This window comes from Triturus cristatus, chromosome 4_1 (genome assembly GCF_964204655.1).
Source record: "Triturus cristatus chromosome 4_1, aTriCri1.1, whole genome shotgun sequence".
Taxonomy (NCBI): domain Eukaryota; kingdom Metazoa; phylum Chordata; class Amphibia; order Caudata; family Salamandridae; genus Triturus; species Triturus cristatus.
The window spans coordinates 125,026,471-125,042,427 of record NC_140585.1 but is presented as its reverse complement, the minus strand read 5'-3'; the positions used below and the strand labels follow the sequence as shown (position 1 = coordinate 125,042,427).

At 46.2% G+C, this 15,957-nt stretch overlaps 1 long non-coding RNA gene across 1 annotated transcript; it reads right to left on the bottom strand.

Annotated features, from left to right (window-relative positions):
• Positions 1-8,180: 8,180 nt before the first annotated feature.
• Positions 8,181-11,911, bottom strand: LOC146847553 (uncharacterized). Its single transcript, XR_014981134.1, has 2 exons — positions 11,776-11,911; positions 8,181-8,847 (listed from the first exon to the last, which is right to left on the bottom strand). It is a non-coding gene; the product is annotated as an uncharacterized LOC146847553 (long non-coding RNA).
• Positions 11,912-15,957: the final 4,046 nt, after the last annotated feature.

Here is a 15,957-nt window from a genome sequence, read left to right as displayed (position 1 = left end):
TTCCCCTAGATCCAGTAGGAAAAGATCCATGCTTAAACTAGAGAGGTGCACCCCATCTCCCTCCAGGCACCCTGTGGACTCGGCATGTATAAGACCTTGCCTGATGAAGCCAAAACCTCTTTGCCTTTTAACTTACAACATGCTGATAACCGGGCTTCCCCAGGTCCAGCCAAACAAGTCTTAGCCCATGCAGGACCGGAGCCAGCATGCCCCCTCAGAACAAGTGCCCCCATTCTTTCAAAACTCCCCGTGGATTTTGACTGATATGACCTGAAACCTATAAATAGGCGTTGGTCCAATGTTAACTTTGCATGGCTGAAGAACAATACCTATGACAAGCCACTCCTGCCAGGAAGTGCCAATGCGGGTGGAGGTAAGAGTTGACAAGCCCACTCTACCTCCTCTTTCCTCAGTTATCTGAGTCTAGCACTAGTCGGAGTATGACCATCACCTTCCGACAGTCACCACCCTATGTGAAGCCTTGCCCTCCCAATCTTCTGCTAGCATACCAGGGAGCAGACAAGGCAGCGTGACCCGGGGGAACCAAAGCGTAAATACCTCTCTGTGTTAGAAAACTGGGAATGCCAATAGTTCTCCTGCTACTTTGTAGCCCAAATATGTTTCCCAGGAGTTTCCCCCAATCATATGGACTAAATCGCCCCCGTTGGAAGGCCACTTTCACAACCTGCATAGCTGCCAGCCAGTGCTGGAGGGCAGGAGAAGTTACCCGTTACCGTTACTCACATCAATGGTACCTGTTTCGTCGAACTCAAGGACGGGCTACGAAGTGAGCTTACCAGGCTCTGCCCTTGTAACCAGAGGTCAGACCCAAGCCCCTCTAAGTTCTGCTGCTTCACCTGCCTGTTAACACGAATCCCAGGGCAGACCACCGGCCTCTAACCCATGCTTGGCCATGCCTGAGCTAAAACACCTCTGAAAAGCATGACAACCGGCTAACCACCAACATTGCATCCTGAATGTTCTTGACACTGCCAAGGAACAGGCGCATAACTGAAGCAACTGGCACCATGCCATAAAAGTATCAATTTTTGCTTTCTATGAATGCAAGATGAGCTCTTGTGGCTATCCGTATTAGTGCTCCCTCCCAACAAGCTTAGTGAGTGTTTGCTAGGTCTTTAAGTATTCCATATATTCTGTTACAGTCAATCTGACTCGTATGATAGGTTTTTGACTAAAACGAACAGTCATTCCAATGCAGACACTTTGTTCTTTTTACTGCAACCGTTGTACCGATGCATGCTGGTCACCCTGGTGTGAGCAAGTAATACTCATATTCAGCCCCAGTAATGCTGTGCTCATATTAGAATAAATGTTAGGATAACGATGACTCGAGTATGCATACTCCTTGTAAAACAAGTACAATTACTGGACCTATTTAAACTGACTACTCGGGCGCTAGAGACTTATGTTCAGTTCAGCCCCAGAAATGTTCCTTTACTCTCCCTTCAGAGTTACTACCACATTTAGGTACGATGGACTGTTAGTAATGACTAACTGTAAACTTTCAATGCTAGCCGTTTAAGACCTACAGCAGCTTTTTAACATCTATCGAATGACAATAATACAGCCATCCGATATATTGAAAAACAGATTAATTAGATGTAAACTCTCGCATTCTTATTGACTATCTGGGCTCTAAGCGAGTTGACACCATCAATATAATGCACTGCTTATAGATTGGCTTCAGGTGTAAATAGCACTGTTAAAATAAATAAGTGTAGCCACTCTAGAATATTGCAGCACTGTACGCCGTGAGAAAGTTGCGGAACTATAAGTGAATCGATACTGAGAAAATACATTGCTGAAATATCGACTTTCGGTAGAGGCAGTAACGTTAGGATGATAACAACTAGCACAGACGAAAGTCACTGTATAATATGATACTATTTTACTTTGTCACACAGCTGCGAAACCAGAGAAGGAAAGATTCTTCCATTTTTAAACAAATTGGCAGGAGAATTTTCAAAGACTAACTGGTAGGATCTGATTACACCCCCTTCATTTCTCTTTGAAACCACAATGATTCATTGTAATTGTTTGCTGAGTTTTCACTTTTTCTGTTGCAGCACCAATGAAAAATGTTCACTTCACGATTTTAAACTAAGTCTTGTGAGAACGCTAAAAGATTCAGAAAGTAAGCAAATTTTGCTTTTTTTCTCTAGAAATTGCCCTTTCTAATAGGCAACTATCTGATATAAAAATGATAATTGCTCTATCAACAATAACTGTTAGACAGAGGTAGTCTTCGTTAGACAAAAATATTTAAAGTTTCATTTTCTCGCACACGGGTTGGTTTTTTAATAGATAATGTATTTAATTTTGACAACACAAATTATGTTTACATGGATGTAACTGTTTGTATTATGTTCATTTAGGAGTTTTTATTATGCAATAACTGTCCTGAAGATGGTCTGACGGATTGACACCACTCAAGACCGAAACGTCGACTCTACCATCTATTTTCAGAATATTTGTTATGTACAGTTGACTATTTTCTCAATAATGAGTTTTGTCTCTGTCCAAACTAAGATGGAATAGATGTTTTATTGATGAAATGTGGATCTAATATCGCCCCCTATTTTTCATGAAATATTGCACAAATCATTGTCTTATTTGTACTCCTTTTATTTCTGATGAATATATAAAGATCATTGTGTTTAAATCACAAAACTAAAATCCCCGTGTTTGTTGTTGTTAATATCTGATGATTAGATCAATTGATTAATTTCACTGTGGTGTTAATTTATTTAAACACATCTACAAATTAAGTTTTTTGAAATTTTCAAGTAATCATTTCTTTTCAAACAAAATCCCTTGTTGGCAAGTTTACCTTCTTAAATCCCTCCCAACAAGCAGCCCTAACCAGGCAACCCGCACCCTCTTGGCACTGGCACACTCCCGCCCCAGCTGCCCTAGCGTGCCTGTTCGTGTGTAGCCACAACCTTACGTTTATCACTGACGGTATACCAGGGTATGATGACACTCAGCTGACTATACTGCTGAGTGCCCGTTGCACCATCGCAAGTGTGTCTTATGCCTAATCAGTGTCTGGCTGCAAAGTTTGATGACATTGGCAGCACCAGTCCCGTGCTATCCACGGTACACATAGCCTGATGGAACAGAATGCAATTCCCTTACTCCTGTTGAGCATGAACACACAACCAACTGCTCATCATGGTCCAATATCTTCCTGCTAATAATCATTTCCTAGAAGAATGTTGACAAATCTATGTTCTGCAATGGCACTACTTAGCAGTCTGCACCATTCTGCCAGTGCCGAAAAGACCTTTGTCATGCTGCCTGGCCTAATCAATCTGGCCCTGCTCTAGAAGCGCCCGCTTCGGCCTCAGGTCAAACAAGTCGCCAGAACATAGCTTAGCAGAGTGTGCTGCAGGGTTCTGCCTCCTCATCCATCTCAACCAATTATGAATCAACCCTCATCCGGCCCTGCAGCAAGCAGGACTAGGACTCAAAGCGTCACACCAGGACTCACAGTCACAACCCCCGGAACGGACGTGCTCCCCCCAACCTACTGATCCACAGACCGCTTGCATACTGCTCACAGTATGGCTGAGAAGAGAGGCTGTTGATTTAAAACCCTTTTAGATGAACATTAGACAGACCCGTCAGGGAGCATCATACGATATGAGGTCGGGACCTCCGCACCCGCCTGTGAATCAGCCCCGGTGATTTTTGTCATGACAACTCCTAAGCCCTTGGAGATCACCATCAACAACATGCAGTGGCCAGGTGGCAGGCACCCAGCGGGACCTTCAAATCCCAGATACTCTCCAAGTCCTTGCCGACTGGCGGCGCTCCCTGCTGCAGGAATCTTGCTGCCCCACAACTCGCCACTCTTGGCCCGTTGGAAATTAAAACGCTGAAATTGTGTGATCACCTCTCGTGGGGGGGGGGGGGGTCGGTGGAACGTATAACATGCGTCCCGACTGCACAATATACGCGAAGGTGTGCCGGCGTGTAGCATTAGTCCTACTGCCAGCCAGCTTACTGCTCAGTGTCCCAGGACATGAAATGCTAAATCCACCACATAATCTACGTTCTCCGACCGCAAGTTAAGGATAATGTGTTCACCAAACCAATGTAAACTAAAATTGCAAGCAGCACTTGTCTGGAGACATTCAACATCTGTCATGAAGCGCAGCAACGTGGCAATCAAGCTTGGGGAGCTGACACGCCTCTATTTCCCTTGAACTCCAAGAGGCCAAAAGAGGCATACCCGCCCCCCCCCCCCCCCCAAGGCTAGAGGGATAGCTTGGGCAGGAGGAAAGCTGAATGTAACCGATGAGCCAAATCCTACCACAGGGGAGCACACAGTTACTGCGATAATGGGTACTCCTACCTACAACAGGATCCAACAAAAGACCGTCATGATAGCCCTAGTGGTATAGGTTCCCCTCCTCACTCGTGAAATTACCGGGCACCCAAAGTGAACGGTTAACATAAAGACACCAACGGACCAGAGGGAGCCTTGCGCAGGGTTCAAGGATCGTTTAACAGTTAACTAATCTGCAGGGCTACACAGCTTGCTCAGGCGATCACTATGGCAAGCCGACCGGCCACCAGCACACCACGCCTTTACTAGGTGTTCCGCGCACTGAAAAGCCTGACTGATCACTATTCATGGCGTGAATCTCACGCGCATTGAGAATACATCTCAATTATACACATGTAAATGATGTTACGTGCGATACTGAGCACATGTTATGCATCCCTATATTAACTACCAAATAAGCACTCCCTACAACAAGTCCGTCTATTGGCTAACCAGCTGAATCAACAGAAACGGATTAAAACAGGGTCACATGTGCCTGTGCCGTGGGCCCACTGGAAAGCACAGCCAAATGACGCCTGACTGCTGATGTACACTCCTTGCGCTGGCGGTGAAGCCGACCACCTTCTAGCGGGCTGCCGCTCATTGCCTACGAGACCCTGAAGCACAGACCTGCCTTACACCCTTACGGTCTTGGGGCGCTGGCCGTTACTGCACAGCCGGAAAGTGCGCAGCACAGTGGCTTCATTTACAAGGTTGAACGGTTAACAGCCCCTCCCCCTGCAGTCTTCCATATCTAAAGCAGGAAACCGGAGAAGGCTGAAAATGGGTAAATGGAACCTGGGCGACACGACAGCAACGTGATTATGCCTGATCGTTTCCGTAGCGCGGACACGGGGCTCCAAGCTCATTACGAACGGTAAACCCTTTTAACGGCGAGCCCACATCTTAGCTGACACATTAATGTCAAAATTCCCCCAAGGCGAGTGCTGATCCGAGCAGATTAAACCTCTCGCCTCACCTCTGAGGACTACACAGCCAGTCTAATACCGCTGTGCTGCCCAGAGGACACGGTTGACGATCTCAGCACTGGCACCCTGCACATTTGTAAAACGCACACCCTATTGCATTAATTTGGGATTGGCAACCAAAAGACAGGCATAACCGCAACACTCTAAATTAAAAACGAATTAACCGCAGACTGAGAAGAGAAACGCCTACGGCTTCCCGAGGGACCAGGCACCCTTAGTCATTTCAACCGCAAAGAAAAAAATCCCCGGGGTGCATGGTAGGAGCATATCGTTCTTAGGGGAATCGGGAACACCAGAATGATGACCAGTGTTCCCCCAGTGGGTAACTGTGCCAAATGCACCCAGGCCTCCCCTAGGACAAAGCTGATCCTCTACCAGGAAACATGTCTTGCTATGCAGGCCGAGACACCTTGTGTGTGAATGCACGCCGTGCCACACATGAACACACCCCGTGCGAAAAGTCATGACAGTTCAATGCCGAAAGTAGGTGCTATGTGGCAGCAAATAAACCAACTCAAAATTGCGCATGCATTCCTAACTCACCCCTCTGACAAGAAACTAGGCAACCCATGAATGCGCAGGAGTAGGTGGTATCCACAACACCTAGGTTGGGCGGCCCTGGCATCTGGAACACCACCCGATTTCAGCTAGTCCGCTAGCCCTGACATGCGTGACCCCGGCCACAATAACCCGGGAGACCCGATGTGCGCCTACCTGTCTGGCTGCTGAACATCGTGTCTGGCCAAAAACGCTCTTTCAATGGGATTGATGAACACAAATACAGCTGCAGGCTGCAGCCATCTACACGGCTTCCATTCATGCCAGGGAGGGAAATAAAATCAGCATCCAAAATATAACCAACTCTGCCGATCGCACCTTTTGTCACCAATGTGCCACACCAACACACCCCTAGAAATAGTGGAGACTCGATAATTCAATAGGACGGTATAGGCCAAACGAACACAATGCGGCAGTGACACCCGGTGGCCAATACACCACTAGCCTCAATCCTACCCGTCAGAACTACAGACTTCGTCAAAGGTTGTTCGTTGCCTAAGAAAATTAAGCAGCAACGAAGGCTTGTGGATACTAAAGAAAGCTGACAACTTGGCCGCAACAAACCTGATATTGCCGAGACAGGGCACCAGACAGCCTGAGATCATGTCCGAGTCCGGATGTGCTCTCGCAGCCCAGGTACCCCAGGGGTCGCCGGGGTAGCACTCGACGCGAAACCGGACCCCTACTACCATCCAACAACAAGCTTACAGGATTCTGGGCATATAAATGCTATAAGTGGAACCCGGCACCACCAACAGCCCCCCGGCACAAAGAAAAAGCCGAAGATACCGCAAGCGGCTGGGGAGGAAAATCCCCAGCAGACAGAGAAGGAAGGCCCTATAAAACTGTGGGTAGCTCTAGTTCCGCCTGTGTACAATCCAGAGCCAGCAGAATTCAAAAGGAAATCCTGATCCCTTATTTCTAGATCCAGACTTATTCTCAACTGTTTCGAACTTCCTTACCAAATCTCCCTACCTCTCCAATCCCAAGAAATCATAACAACAAGAGAGCGCGTTCACCCGTAGGTAACTTGGCGCTAAATAATAGATGGTTCTTGTTACCCAACTCAATAGAACTCATTCTATCGCCTCAGGTGGATGAAAGGCAGAGCAGTATGATAACTTGGCACTCAATAACAGATGGTTCCTGTTACCCGAACTCAATGGTACTCATTTTATCGACCTCCGATGGATGAAAGGCTGAGCAGTTAGGTAACTTGGCACTAAATAACAGATGGTACTTGTTACCCGACTCTATGGTACTCATTTTATCGATCTCCTATGGATGAAAGGCTGAGCAAATAGGTAACTAGGCACTAAATAACAGATTGTTCAAGTTACCCAACTCCGAGGTACTCATTTATTTCAACCTCAGATGGATGAAAGGCTGAGCAATTGAACCTGTGACCCTGAGGTCGGACACCCGTCCCTGTAGGGGGGGTATAGTTCACTGAGCCACCGTACCCGGTCCTATTACCACAGTAATAGACCACTTCCTTGAAAAACAGATATTGCATCATACAGTAATATGTTGCATATCCTATATAATAATAGAATTTGAATGATAGAACATTTAATTACCCTCTGTCACACATGAATATTTCAACAAGACAAGACTCTCCTGCATATAATCCCTTGTATCTCCTCTGAGGGTTGTAGTCTGACAGATAAGGTGCCCAACTCACATACTTCAACCCCCTCGAGGTGATTAGTGGGCATCAGGATGGCTCTAAAGTCCACGCACAAGTATGTCTCACTCATTGTCCTGCCCCACTAACTCTCACCTCACCTGTCTCGCTCGAGAATAAAACAGTGCCGCTCCATGTGTTGGGGGAGGGGGGGCGATGTTGAGCACCGCTGCTACCCCCAGGCGAGCCTCCCAAAGGTTACTGCCTGCCACCGTATAACAATACACGGACTAGGAGCGCTATCCTAAGCTCCGTATGTAAATGACACAATCCGGCATGGACTCACAGGATGTGGACGTGGTGCAGATCAGAGCTTCTGAATCCCCTCTACTTCCACGGACGGAATGATTTCACAGTCACACACGCATACACACATCACACGCTGGTGGGGCCCATTACACCAACATTCACCCTAAATCACTCTATCCGTGCCCTGTAAAGGAGAAACCCCTTTCATGAACTCTATTCAATCTGCCTGTACTTTGAGGTCAATGACATCTGCTGAGTTGCTTGTAAATCTAAGGAGAATATTTCATACAATATGCAAATAAATTCAATAAACGTGACAAGAAATAACCACCCGAGACAGAAATTCAAACAGATTGTTCATTTTATCTAAAATTGTAGGAAAAGCCAATTAAATGCAAAATTCATTTCTCTCATATTTACCTATTCTGTCTAAATGTCAGATCCTAAGTCAGAACCGGTCCTCTGTAGAAGAATTAGAGTTTTCTGCTGTCATGTAGAGTCATCGTCCTCTCCGTCAGCATAGGGACCTCGCATCATCAGCTCGGGAAGAAGTGGCGCTAGACCTCTCTAGTCTACTATTATTTATACTAAAATTTACATTCTATAAAGTTACATTTCTTTATTCAGAACGGATGAATGGCGGAAATAATGTCATCTTGGTACTTTTTCGATATTATGCGAGATTTTCTCACGCATAGATTGTCCCAAATAATAAATAGCAGAATTGAACGTCCATGACTAATTCGATACATCTACGGATGTCTCTACTAGGTGAATTTGTTTCAATAGTGGGTTCATAACAAGTTCGTGTAGTCAATATTTCAACTTTTGCAACTTCTCCGTCTTCCAGGGGCTCTTGGCAGATGTCCCGGACTTGTCATCATGCTTATGGCTTTTCAGTTCATCGGAGGTGCAAGGTCACAGGCAGAGCGAAGCCTTTTTGTAAATTTCCATCTACTCGAGTGCAGGCTGTAGATGGTAGCCATTTTCGGGTAGGCCACATTGGACAACTTAAGCAAAAATAAACATAAAACAGAATTACTGCACGGAAATGATTATACAGTGTTATTCCCCTGCTAATACCCTTATGTGTGTGTATGTATCTAGCCATTTGCGACATCAAAAGCCATTAATGCATATTAATTTAAAGCGCAAACACCATAACATCACATAAGCAACATTGATTTCTGTTAGTTTGCTCACCAACTTAGTTCACTTATTATTGTAGCCATGCAATAGCATTCCCACGTGTAATTCTCTTGTTAATAAGGTTGATTAGACAACATTTGACAAACTTTTAATACTTAATAATTAATCAGTAGTACTTTTAGTTATAACATGCGAAAATGAAACAGGTATTCGGTTTTAAAGTAAAAACCCTGCTCCATCAGACCCGCCCGCGAGGCTCGAACCCTGGTTTCCCGCACAATATTCGGCAGAATAGCATCCAACTGTTCCAAAATCGTGAACCACCACTGAGCGCGGGCAGGAGCTTAGCGCACCCGAGCCCAGCAACCCGACGCTCATTTTACCGCAACCAAAATATAATAGCGTAGAGAACACACAAGGCCTGCCCGGGGACAAAACGCACATCCCACCACTCCCAGCCGTGAAGCATGAAACCTCCAGCGGCAAGGAGTACCGCCCTAGAGGGACTTGCTCTTAAGTGCCCGCCTCCCGTTCTCAGCTCACACCAAGTTTCCGTTGCCATCGGCTGCTGTATCCCGCCTGATTCGTGTGAGCTCGCAAAGGGATAGATCACCCTTACATATAGTGGAGAAGCTGAGCAGTCGGCATGAGGCGGGCAGGGTCCGAGCTGCCTGAGGTTTTTGCCTCACGCACCAGTCGAGCCATATTGGACTCCCTTAAGTTTAAAGTGGTAACCAGGGCAGAACCGGGATGACTACAGCCTATTCTACTACCCGGACGCCGCTCTAGATCCCCCATACAACACAGTGCCGGACGTGCCCCAAAGCCAGACCAGTAAGCTTCCCAATTCACCCCGCATACCAGAAGCATCCAGATAAAGTCAGGTTACACTCCGGGGCAAAAACTTCCCCAAACCACACCGGAGCGACCAGTCTGACAACCCCTGTGCCAGTAATGAAACGAGCAAGTGCCCCAGGGCTCGCCGCATGACCCGCGAAAAATGTGACCCAACAGTCCCTCGCAATCAAGGTGCCCAGAACTTCTCCACGGAGGTTATAGGAGTCCTACATATCGCATACACCGCTCGGCAATTGGCCCGCACTCACCGCAAACGAAGCTAAACCCGACGATGACAATGCCGGCGGGACTGGACAGGATGTCCCGCGGGTATAGAGACGGGCCGGGGCGGGGAGATGCAGACCGGCCAACTCACCGCAACAAACGTACTGGAGAAGCTGAGCGAGCGACGAACAAGCAGCGACCAGCGACGACGAGACGATCGACCAGCGCAAGGCGAGACGTCGAGGGACAAGAGGGCGAACATCGCGCGGGGACAGCCTAAATACCCTTGTCCCCTCCCCCTTCCCCGGAAGTGGGTCCGCCGGACATCCTCCCTGGCCGTGGCCCAGGGACTAGACTGGTGCCTCCAGTGCCTTCCTGTGGCACTAAAGCGGCCGCCCTTTTAGGGGGGGCTGCTGCGCAACCCCCCCCCGGGCAGCCTTGCATATCTCCAGTTTTCAAGGGAGGCGACAGATCTCTTCCAGCAAATTACAGTCTAATCGTCTTGATTGACAATCACACAAAATATTTAGTAGGAACTGTGCTTGTTAAGCTAACGGCATGGGCCTCCAGCAACGCCATTATACAACACAATCACACTGGTTTCTAAAATATATCCAAACAATCAACACAGGAGTGTATTAAAGTAATACCAAAATAGAAGAGCAAACATGCAGATAGTCACAGTAAATTATCACTGTTGAAAAAAAACCACTCGTTTTTTTAAAAAAGCCCTCACTCACCAACCTGGTTGGTGACATGCTTCATCATTGGGCCCCAACTGGAGTGACCGAGTGCCACCCTAGTGTGCTGCGACACCAGTTTACTGCAGAGCTGGTAAAAACGTGTAAAGTGAAGGTGAATTTGGTGAAATTTAAAAATGTCCAATTGTGTCAAAAAAACACACTTTATTAATTTTGCCAATCAGACATGGGCAAAAATATGTGTGTGGGATAATGAACTGACATTAGAAGTTCATATATTATCCCTGAAGGTGCGGTCAACATGTTTCTGCCTACATGAATATGAATCTGGCTTTCATCAGGACCAAAGGTGTAAAGTGTGAAAAACTCAGCGGTATGGGCGCACTAAGGCCTACCCTGACCAAGGGTTCGTAAGTGTTAAAAATGTCAGAAAACACTTAAAGTAAATTCCGTCAGGCTTAGAGAGGGACCGACTTTATTCTAGCCAAAAAAGTATGGTTGTGACAAACAGAGATGTACAACATAGAGAAACACAAAAGACAAACAAATTTGCGTCAGTATGCTTCTAGAGAATGTCACAATTGAGAGACATGCATACGTGCTCTTCAAGGTGCACTTATGGTAGCAGTAACAAGAACTCAAGTGTTGCTATCCGTGGACTACTGCAACTGAAAAGGACCCGCCAATGGAGTCCTCTTGGGAAAATAAGAAGAAAGCGGCCCCTCACTGATCAAAGGGGGTCCGGCTGCCCAAGTAACGTTATATACTAGCAAGTTAACTAGGCCAACCCGAAAGCGGCCAAACGTCAAAATGCTACTGGGCAAAACAAATATACATAAGAAAACGTAATATTATTACAGAAGGTGCAAAGGTTCGAAGCACCATGGGTCACATGAAGGGGGTGGTGGCGGAATGGCACACCCTAGGCAAGAAAAGGAAACAGAAAAAAACCAAGACAAAGGAAAGTGAATGCCGACTAAATGTGGCAAGGATAAATACTTAGCTGCTGATCGGAGAATAACTTACGCCTGCAGCGCCAGGCACCCGTTATGGGCCTAAGCACTCCCTCGTCAGAACCGGACCCCGACGATAAAAAGTCGGCGGTCCTGTGAAGAAATATAAAGCCAGGTAGGACGGAAATGCGGTCACGTGGGACGTCACGTGACGTCTTGGTAACGCGGGCCATACAGCATAAGCCGGTACTAAGGCTGTGCCAATCAACAGGTGGTATCAAAGGACGCGTCAGAATGACGCTGGGGAGCTGAGCCAATAGCGGGTTGCAGCTGGGGCTGAGATCCGCCTAGCTGGGTGTTATGGGGAAATACCCAAACAAAAAGGAACGGGTTCAATTCCTGAATAAAATGAAAAGACGAAGACTGGGTGTGCATACCCAAAGGCACAGAATTGTTCCCTGGAATCGCATCTCAATGAAATAAGAGTGCCAAAGTGTTCACTGCAATGATCGAGTCAGAACGAATGCAGGGGGGGGAAGGAAAAGAGAGGAAAGAGGGAGGATAGAGAAAGACAGAACACATGGATGGTGGTAAGCAAAGATTGACTGAATGGTCAGTAGCATAATATGTTAAAAATAAAGAAGCCACAATATGAAGCCCAGAACAAGGTGGCAGTTACAGCGCCAAACTGTGATTGAGAAAAGACTGGGTTAAAACAAAAATTGAATAAGAATGTTAGGACAGTGAAAAGGTTAAGGGAGCAACACAGGAGATGGGAACGGCCTATACAATGGTGGCCCATGGAATATTATCATTCAGTCCATTGTGATGTGTCCCCAAGGCGGTAAACCCATCTCTGCTCTTTTTCGTAAAGTATTTTCTGGGTGTTCTTGCGAGTGGAAACCTGTTCAATTACTGTCCATCTCATGTCGTTGGTTGTGTGATTGGATTGTAAAAAGTGTTCACTCAATTTGGTGGTGGCCCGACCGCACCTGATGTTACTTCGGTGTTCGCATATACGTCGTTTGACTTTGCGAGTGTTCATCCCTACGTATCGCAGATCACAGGGGCAGGTTATAAAATACAACACATTCGTAGAGTTACAGTTAGTATGGACCCTCTGTGTCCATACTTTGCCTGCTTCAAGAGTCAAGGTTCTTGAATGCGACGTAAGATGGCGGATGCTGCAATTTGAGCAGAGAAAATGCCCTGTGATTTCGGGTAGGCCCCAGGCATCAGTAATGGATGGAGGCCCCGTAGTGGGTGCCTCTATTGGGCGAGTGTTCACCAAAGAATCACGAAGACTGCATCCTTTCTTGAAGGAGAAAAGGTTTTTTTCCCATTCTCTATTGTTGCTGTTGATAATGCGTTAATGTTTGTTAATGGTCTTCTTCACTATGTCAGACGCAGAGCTGAAAGTGGTGACACATGTCAAGGGAATGACATGTGGCTCTTTAGGATGTTCTTCAAGAAGAGCTTAATATGACACTGTTCCCCTTATGATGTGCCCAGATGTTCAGCCAGTTGTGGCACAGCTGATGGGGGATTAATGGCAATAAACCCTGCCTTGGCTGCCTACACTGCCTCATAAGAACATGGAACAAAACCTTTTGCAACTCTGACCAGACTATGTTGCGGACAGAGGTACCAAACTTAAGACAGATTCAGCACCACATGATGGAAGTAACACTGGAAACAGAGGTAGTCAACAGGACAGTCAACCACTTTTCTCCACGTTCAACTTCCAGCTCAAATGTAACCATGGTAGCCTTACAAACAAGCACTGGCAAAGCAATAGATCTGGTCTAGTCAACCTTTTGGCTTTGCCAATGCGTTTTGCTGATGCGTGCAGTAGAGAGAAACAGATTTTAAAACGCCTGAAGACGTGGCTTATATCTGTAAACCTTATTTGGAGAAGTTAATGTTAGTTGTGTAAAAGAGATTTTTGCAATGCAAATTGGCCAAGCAGCAAATGGCATTGGCTAGCACACAAAAAAGATTTAAAAAATCATTTTGAAGGACTTTGAGGGGCTATGGAGCAATGGAGGAGCAAGTGAGTTAAGATAGAGGGGTGGGTATTCAGGCATGAGGAGAAGCAGAGATCAAAAAAACACATGCACTCTCATGGAGTGCTGAATGAAAAAGAAAAAAAGTAGTTCCCTAAATTTGAGAATTAGAATGATACAAGTCAGCCAATCAAAAGCATTGTGAAGATCAGGGGTGGCTCCTCCACTAAGGCAGAGGATCGTCGTCCCACTGTTCTCAGAGCAGAGCAGGAAAAATAAAATGATAATAACGTTGTTATTATAATTTTTCTTTTGTAGGTTTAGGGCTTGGGTGGGGCAGGGCTGGTGTCACAGTGGGAGGAGTGGTTTTCACACTCCAAGTGCCCATGACTGCTTGGCTGGCCATCTTTGCCCGGCCAAACAGTCATGCGTACTTTGCATGTTCCCCACCAGGCTGCATTACACAGCCTGGTGGGGAACATGGCCAGGCCCCCGGTCAACATTCACAACGCTGCATTGCAACGTTGTGATTGGCTTAGGGGAGCCTATTTGTGCTTCCTGGTGCCGGGACTGCGGGAAGCGGAGGAGAGACATGGTCTTCGGAAGAGGTAAGTGGTATTTCTTTTTGTATTTTGTCCCCCTGCCCCCACCCCTATGCCTCCACCCTCATTACCTTCCAGCCGCTACTGGCAAAGATGACATGTTCCAGGGGAGGGGTAAACGCAAGAGGAGGAAGGCCATCGAATCTGAAGCAAGCAAATGAGAGTGACAATAAAGCCAACCAATGGTAAGCAGTGGGTGGGCTCGAAGCCCACTTCATTTTTTAGAATGGTCCACAAGAGGTCTTTCACAAACAGATCTATAAATCTTGCTGTAGGGTACGTCTGAAAAGGCCATGATTTAATGAACACTTTATGCACAATGCAGAGTTGCAGCTTCTAACAGCATGCTCACATAAGTCTGACATAAGAGCCAGGTAAATGAAAACCTTTTCATGCATTACTTTTGCTTTTTGCAGTACTAGAGACGCTTTAACCTCAGTCAGTGCTGCCACAGACCTGTTGGTGTGGCTTTTTACTCCTGCTTGTGCCTTTCCTCTCCTATAGCAGTGAATTTTCAGGATGTGATTCCCTTCACACCACCACTCAATTTAGGCAGGACGTGTAACTCATAAACTACATAATTTTACCTTCTTACACATATTTGAGCCCTCTGTGTACAGGCTCTCTTCTAGAGTGCTGCCATATTTTTACAAGATTGCATAGTTTTGGTGCATGGCCTCCATCCTGCGTGCTAATTACTTAGCTGTAAAATTGTCTGTAAGCAGGCAGGCTGGCCAGAGGGCTGCTGTTCGGTCGAATAGCTGCGGAACTGTAGACAAAGTGTATAGCAGGCGCCAGCAAGGTGCACGAAGAAAAGAGGCTAGTAATTGTGAGATACGCCTCCCCCCAGATGTTTGTCACCCACCAAAGGCACTCACCAAAGCCGCAACCAATAGGCAACAAGGGCTGGTAGTGTGGGAAGCAGGGGTGGTTAGACTTTTGTTTCAATTCTCAACCTTGGGTCTATGGGCTGAGTGGCAGTGCAGCTGTGTATTTGTCGCTATCTCTGAACCCATAGGGAAGGGGAAAGGCACGTCTTTGGCTTCCATTTTGACAGTGATGTTATGTCGGTTCATCTGAGGGACTGGTGATTCTTCTGTGCACTCCTTAGCTTGGACATGCAGTTGTACTGTTGATGGAGCAGGGTTTTTTACACTAAAACCAAATACCTGTTTCATTTTCGCATGTTATAACTAAAAGTACTACTGATTAATTATTAAGTATTAAGAGTTTGTCAAATGTTGTCTAATCAACCTTATTAACAAGAGAATTACACGTGGGAATGCTATTGCATGGCTAAATAACAAATGAACTAAGTTGGTGAGCAAACTGACAAAAAAACGATGTTGCTTATGTGATGTTATGGTGTTTTGCGCTTATAATTAATATGCATTAATGGCTTTTGATGTCGCAAATGGCTAGATAAATACACACACATAAGGGTATTAGCAGGGGAATAACACTGTATAATCATTTCTATGCAGTAATTCTGTTTTATGTTTATTTTTGCTTAAGTTGTCCAATGTGGCCTACCCGAAAATGGCTGCCACCTACAGCCTGCAGTCGAGTAGATGGAATTTTACAAAAAGTCTTCGCTCTGCCTGTGACCTTGCACCTCCGATGAACTGAAAAGCCATAAGCATGATG